The sequence below is a fragment of the Pygoscelis adeliae genome, unplaced genomic scaffold (assembly GCF_000699105.1).
Source record: "Pygoscelis adeliae isolate BGI_AS28 unplaced genomic scaffold, ASM69910v1 Scaffold108, whole genome shotgun sequence".
Classification (NCBI taxonomy): domain Eukaryota; kingdom Metazoa; phylum Chordata; class Aves; order Sphenisciformes; family Spheniscidae; genus Pygoscelis; species Pygoscelis adeliae.
Window position 1 is genome coordinate 3,528,058 of NW_008825498.1, and position 7,088 is coordinate 3,535,145.

Genomic DNA, 7,088 nt, shown 5'->3' on the forward strand with positions numbered 1-7,088 from the left:
CCCGGCGGGTGCACGCCGGCTTCCCGGGAGCCCTCTGCTCCCCGCCAGCAGCCCTGCGAGCAGCTCGACACGGTGCCTTCACAAAACCGCTGTGGCTCGGCCTGCTTATGTTCGGTGCGGAGGTACCCGAAATTATTGCTCGTGCCCAATTAGGCAAAGTCTCTGGGTTTGAATCCCGGAGCCACTGATGAAATTGCAGTCGGAAACAGGATCGTACGAAAGCATTTTCTGTAGGGGATTCCAAACGCAACCAGCTTGAGGGGTGCGAGGGCTGGGGGGAGGAAGGTACAAAGAAGCATTTCACCCTCTGTCATATCAAGCTTTCACAGAGCCTCATATTTGGATGTTTACAGCACTTCTGCCTGTGCAGAGAGCTTTACTGAGGTACGACGTATTAAAAAAAGAGAAAAACAAATAAAAAAGATTTTACCAAATCTTAAACACAAGGCTTCTAAACGCCCACTCTTAGTAAATTTGTGGCTCCTTACAGTAACAATGCATTGCAATGTTGTTCAGAAGTCAGACTCTGAAATAGCTAGACTACTGATTAATGGCAGCATTCGAGGAGACTGAACTGGGGAAAAAAGTCCTTCCACATAACCCAGAAAGTCAGTATCCCTACCAGAGACTTCAGGAGTCATTAGTGTTGACACAAACCCCTGGCTCTTAATATCAGCCTTTTGAAGCAGCACGTTTTTAATTTGTAAATGTACTTTCAGTTGCTGCTTGCCATCAGGACTGTCTTATCTCAGACATGGGTGGGAATGGAACAAGCCACAACACTCTATGTAAAACATATGAATTATTGAATACTTTCAGTTGAAACTGGAAAATATCAGTTGACAGTCACACCAATTCAAACAGAATAACATGGTAAATGTCTCTGGTCTACAGTCTTCAGCCTTTGTCTGAGCTGCTGCCAACAGCGGTTCATACCCAGGGATGCAGCCAAGCAAGCAGCGAGCACAGGTCAAGGCGGGGGGGCAAGGTCAAGCTGTGCCCAGAATCACTTAGCTAAAAACATGGTTTATAAATGCCTTGCCAATGTCCTACTTGATGAGGCAACACACTCTTCAGAGCACCGGTGTTGAGAGGCTGGACTGATTTAGTAGTAAAAGTAATCATGCGTTTACTTCAGGCTAACAAAGGAAACGGCTCAAAATTGGAAAGGCCTAAAGGGGCGTAAAAGAATCATCCAAAGGGCTGTATCTTAGTGTGCATGAAGTAAGCCTGCACTTCACCTCCCGGCAGCTACTCTTCATGATGCTGTTTGATAACTTCTATATAAATACATATGTTTGATAACATAAATATAACGTTATATAAAGTTTGATAAAACAGTAACTCCATAGCCATTTTCACAGTCAGTCCCACAGGCAGGAAGGCAAGAGCTCCTCTTAACCTGGAGTCAGCTTGGGCTCACGGGCCTGGAAAAGTTGCCAGCAGCATACAAATAGTAAAGAATAAACGAGCTGATGACTCCTGAAAAGTCGAAAGACTTATTTTGAATCACTAACCTTTGATACTATTAGCAAAGCCAGACCTCAGTATGTTTAATGCCTGCCTTGCAGAGCACTTTAAAAACTCCAGCAAGAGAAAAATATGCCATGGACTTCCTGCTAGACAGGGAAGAAGTCACTTCACTTCTCCTTTGCCTCGGGTCCTAAAACTCTGTATTCCTGATACAACGGTTCAGGGCATGTGTCTATTATTCAGGTTTAGGAGCTGCAGTGAATTGCAGGAAGGCTGGCACCGCTTTCCCATGGAGCCACCTCTACCACTGCAGGCTTACAGATCTCTCAGAGTAGAGAAAGTCACTGAGCCACAGTGTCTCCCATTCCAATGAAGCAACTTCATATAAAGCAGTGAGAATATCATACCTCAAATCAGTTTTTTTTTCAATTGTAAGGATGTCAGACTGGAAGGGCAGATAATCACTAGAAGCAGAGACCACGTGTTAACATTAGGTCTTAAAAAGCACAGTGATTCAGATGCTCAGAGAGACAAAAGAGAAAGAACAAAGAAAAGTCATGCTTTTGTGGCTGAGGGCTCCTTTTTAATTAGGGCAACAAGGAAGGAAGAAAGAAGCTCCCCATGGAAGAAGGTGTGATGGACAAATGTGGTGATTCAGAAGTGAAGTCATGAACAGGAAGGATTAAGACTGAGCTGTTTCTAGGACTCCAATGTACCTCTAGAGCGTGCTTAAGTGTGGGGAAAAACCCAAGGCAGGGAAATCCACAGAAGCACTTCCACACTTCTATCTAAATTTGCGTATTTCCCTTACTAGATAGGGGAAAAAAGAGATTGGGGTTTGGATCCTCTAAAAGAACACTTAAAAGTGTTTGCTTCCCATGTCTCTTAAGAGGTTATTTATAAACTTAAGAGTATGTGGGGGTGGAGCTCTGGGAAATGGCATGCTGGAAATTACTGGGAAACTTTGCATGTCAACATGGGCAGCATGATCCCATTCCCATGAATGGGACAGTCAGAGGTCGTATGTCCAAAAACTGTATCACATAAGCCAAAAGAGAAGGCAGGTGTCCAGTTCCCTCAGATGAAGAGATGTGCTATAATACCAGTGTCTAACGTGCAATACAAAGTGTAGAGCTGGGAGAGATTTACCAAAGCTGTGAGAGGCAATACTACTTTTTCTCCCTCAGCAGGGTCTGTTGCTTAAAACCATCACCAAATGTAATAGATCAGGGACCTCTGTGGCATTAGATTTGAGATACATGAATACGTATCAATAGCAAGTTCTAGCGGAGGAGTGGGAGCTGAAGCAGCAGCTGGCATGGCAGCGGAGAGGAGAAGGGAGCAGCAGGGAGGGGAGAGTAATTTGGTACCAGTGACAAGTGTAAATACGTAACATGTTTGGAGCCATGTGACTTCCTACCCATTCCCAATTTAGCCCAGTGCCTCAGAGGCATGGTCTGTCCCTTCACGTTTAGCTATTTTTAATGCACACAGAAGTTGCTCTTTGTCTTCCCGTGTCTGTCAGTGTCTTGAATTCATTTGTCTTGGCAGTCTTAAGATTTGGGCTTACCGGGACAAGCAACATCTTCTACCCTACGGGCTCAGTCCTTCGAGGTCTTACTCACAGTACTTCCTGCTCTTAGGAATGATCTCATTAACCTCTGCAGATTTCAGCACAGGTTTGATCGAGAGTAAGAACTTTGAGTAGGGGACTACCATTGCATTGACGGGAACGCGGTTCCCGCCTGTCACAGTGGATCCAGCACACTGACTTTATTCCGCATTATTCAATCTACACACCTGTCACCCCCCCAGCCTACCTCCAGCCTTGGCTACTCAGCTAAGTGGTTACACCATGAGCCCTCTCCAACATGGTCCAACAGACAGGGTTTGGCCAAGCTTTGACCCATGAGTTGCTTCTCTCCCACTTACCACTTTTTTACTGGAAGAGATGGGGAATGGCAATTGAAGCTGGTGGGGACAGAGGGCTCTCAGTAGCATCCCCCAGCACCCACTGCCCTGCCGTCCCCACGACGCAGCCTCTGGCACGGCGGGGTACCTTTGCTCTGGAAGGCAACCCAGGGGACCGAGATGGGCTCACGCAGGGCAAAGTCTGACTGCCGAGTCTGACTGCTCCAAAGAAATTTATTCCAGCACCCTCCTCACTGAGTCTAATCCTCCTGCCGTTTTTGGGAAGCTCACTGGATAATGGGAGGAAGCTCAGTCACTAAAAATGTTCAGATGGGTCAGCTCCGCTATTTGCAAAACATATTCAAATTGTTTGAATTCTTGGTAAGCATTAATAAAGTAAATGGGGAATGCACTTGATACATACTCCGTGAGCAGTTCTGCAGCAACAGAGGATTTTCTGTGCCGGCTTTTCCAGTTTTATTTTCTGTGATTCAAGCTATGTGGGAAGAAGGGACAACGTCCATGGTCATACATCTAAGCTTCAGAAACAAATTATATTTTCAGTCAATCCATTTTACTGAATAAAGGAAAAAATCCATGATTTACTTTTAAACATTTCTTTCCTTTTTCATACGTCTTGTATTTATAGTTTGCTAGAGTTTTTTGGACAAACCCGTAGTTTGAACCAGTGTTTATCATCATATATAAGCATGTCACATCTACAAGAGCCAGGATATAAAGGCCTTGGCTTTATTTTTCTACACGCAAACAAAGTATGAACTTTAATTATGAACAATTAAGCAACTTATTAAAAACTCCGTGCACTTGCCTTGTTCTCTGCGAAATCAAACCATTATTTACCAGATGCATACTTGAAAAATACCTAAGAGGAGAACTAGAACAATTCTGCTTCCATTCATCTTTAATCCAAACACTAAATACAGGAAAAAGACTACTCTTTTTGTTAGATGTCCAAAGTGATCAGCAAAATGAAGATCTCTGAGATATAATAAAATAAAGAGAACTTTATGTTATGTTTAATTTTACCACACTGAAAGGAAAAATATTTTTCTAAAAACAATTAAAAAAAGACAGGTAAACCTAATCCCACACAGTGCTGAGCCCTGGAAAAGTCTTTCCTTATCCATGATGGTGCTCATGGATAAATAAAAAGGCTGTATCATCCATTATTGGTCCTCTACCTGAAAACACTCAACTTGAAAGCTTTGAAGTGACAGCTATAGTTCATCAAAGTTGCTTGGTGAGCAGCACATCTAATGAAGACTGTTTTCCTAAGGATTTATGATCCTTTGTTATTTATTGCTCCCAATGACAGTAATCCCTGTTTCCTCTAAACTCTCACGACCAGTCCAACCCCTCAGGACATGAGTGTTGCCCACCTGCACTTTCAGCTTCTTCTAATGTACCATGCAACCAACCTGTGCCACCCTCTCCACAATAATCCTTTTAATTTCCCCAGGCCTCCATGGTTGCCCTTCTTCCAGCTACTGCCCTAATCAGTACTCCTGCTCCCTTCCATGTGCCCTTTTGTACCTTCTCCCTACCTGGGGAAACAGCAGCAAGCAGGTTGTGCAGCTGGTTCAGAGCTGTGGGTGCTCAGGCTGACCAACCAGCACACGTGGGAGCTGTTTCAAGAAGGGAATGTTGCCTGTCCTGTCCTTATTGGGGTGCTATCTTGAATCCCACTTCACGAGAGTCAAGGAGAATCAGTATAGCTGAGATTTCTTCCCCTGTGTTAAATTTAGCAGAAGGTGTCTAATGAGTTCATGGCTGTGACCAGAAGTGTGAGACAAACAAACATAGCATGATTGTGTTCCCTTAGAAAGCCAAACTCAGAAGGAAAATAAAATAAACAAACACCCCACATGCCAGCTACAAAGATTCATGACACAGCCTTTGCCCCAGCACGGGATGTTCTTTGTCTCCTCGATGGTAAGAACCCTCTACTGCTTTGAGGGCTTCATGTCTGCTCTAACTGAGTATACAAAAGGTAGTGTAGACTGCTAATTAAGAGAGCTCATTGCAGCCTGCTTCTGAAAAGAATAACTGAAACATTTGTGAAAGTAAAGATTGCGACACCAAAATTTGTCTTGTCACAACTTTCTCCTGAAATTAATTCCTGAAATTATGAAATGAATATTTTTATTATGGAAATGGCTCTGTTATCCTGTCTCAGTCCAGCACCTTGGTTTCATTGCAGCACTATGTTCTGCACTGAAAAAGGTTTCCAGTAAGTTATTTCCTGAAAATGCCACAAACATTATGTATTTATATTTGCCTGGACAGACAACCACAGGCCTTTCGTGGAAATTTGGCCAATGCCCAAAGTGTGCGTGCAGGCAGACATGCATGTGGATGGAGTGACCCACACACTTTTTTCAGAACTGGAAGAGGATAATCTATGAAACAGATTCTCTGTTCAGTTGAGCCAAAGGTAGGAACAATCCCCTTTCATTCATCCCACATACCACCAAAAAACCCTCCTGCTCTAAAATAAAACTCACTTTATTCCACCCTCCAGACCAAAAAGTTGGGAAAAAGAGGAAATTACTTCTTTTTTTTTTTTTTAAAGAAAAAAATAGATAGCAAGAACACAGAAGGAGGCCTGGAAGTCTCCAAAACTGCTAATGAGAGCTGGAGCATTAATATATAGGCCAACAACACGAATCCCATCAGATCAGTTATGTAAAAGCAAGCAGCGCCTGACTTGCTCTCTGAAATGCATCAGTGCTCGGGCTGGAGGGGGTGTCTCTGCCACACAGCCCTCTCCTTCCCTCTTCGTCCTGGCCCCAAGGCACGCACAGACCCCTTAGGCTTGGGGGGTCTCGGTGCTGCTGGGGGTATACAGACAGAAGGGGAGGTTAGATCAGCTGGAGAGTCTGGGCTGGGGTGGGAGCACGCACAGTGAGACGGCCTGGGAGCAGCTTGTCCTACTGCTCCCTCTGCTGTACCCATCCTGTGGAGAAATCCCAAATGTCAGCGCGAGAAGCTGGGATAAGGGATGGCAGCTTTCAGCAAGCGATCTGCAGGTAACACAGAACCAGACAGACTTGGGAAAGGGATAAAGTCGTGGCTGATGAGGAAGAAAGCACCACCACACTCAGGAGATGGCACGACACGGACCTCTGTGTGTTTAACATATCAAATCTCTTTTGCTCTGTACCTGCTGGGGTTATCCCCACACTTCCAGAACAGCGCAGGAAAATAATGCCTCTCCTTGGGCACAATCGCCTCACTTTATAACACATATTTAGATAATGATTTCATCTTACGAGACAAACGGGTGTCGGGATCAGCCGCAGAGAAAGGCCCACGAAGCTCCCCGAGCAGGGCTGCCGGCAGTGCAGGCAGCAAACGCCTCCCGCGCCCCGGTGCGCTGCAGGCAGCAAAGGGGGAAACCACCCCACCTGTGAGTCACGTTAGTGCCACACCAAATTTAAACAACATGAAGCATAGACAAAAAAAGGGGGAAGGGGAAAAATGGCTTATGGAAATGGAGTCAATCAATCATGTGGGAATTACCAATCTGATTGAGAATGGGTTTTTTTAACCTGCGACCACCTGAACACAACTCCAGTCAACAATCCCACCCTGTACACTTATTTCTGAGGGCTGAGAAATTGCAGCACTGGATACCACCTATAAAAGACATTTGCAGCTGCCATGAAAGCATTTATTTGAAT

The 7,088-nt window shown here is 44.7% G+C and overlaps 1 protein-coding gene across 1 annotated transcript in view; it reads right to left on the reverse strand.

Moving 5' to 3' along the window:
* DTNA (dystrobrevin, alpha) overlaps window positions 1–7,088 on the reverse strand; it is a 223,721-nt gene that overhangs the window by 188,189 nt on the left and 28,444 nt on the right. The window lies entirely within an intron of this gene.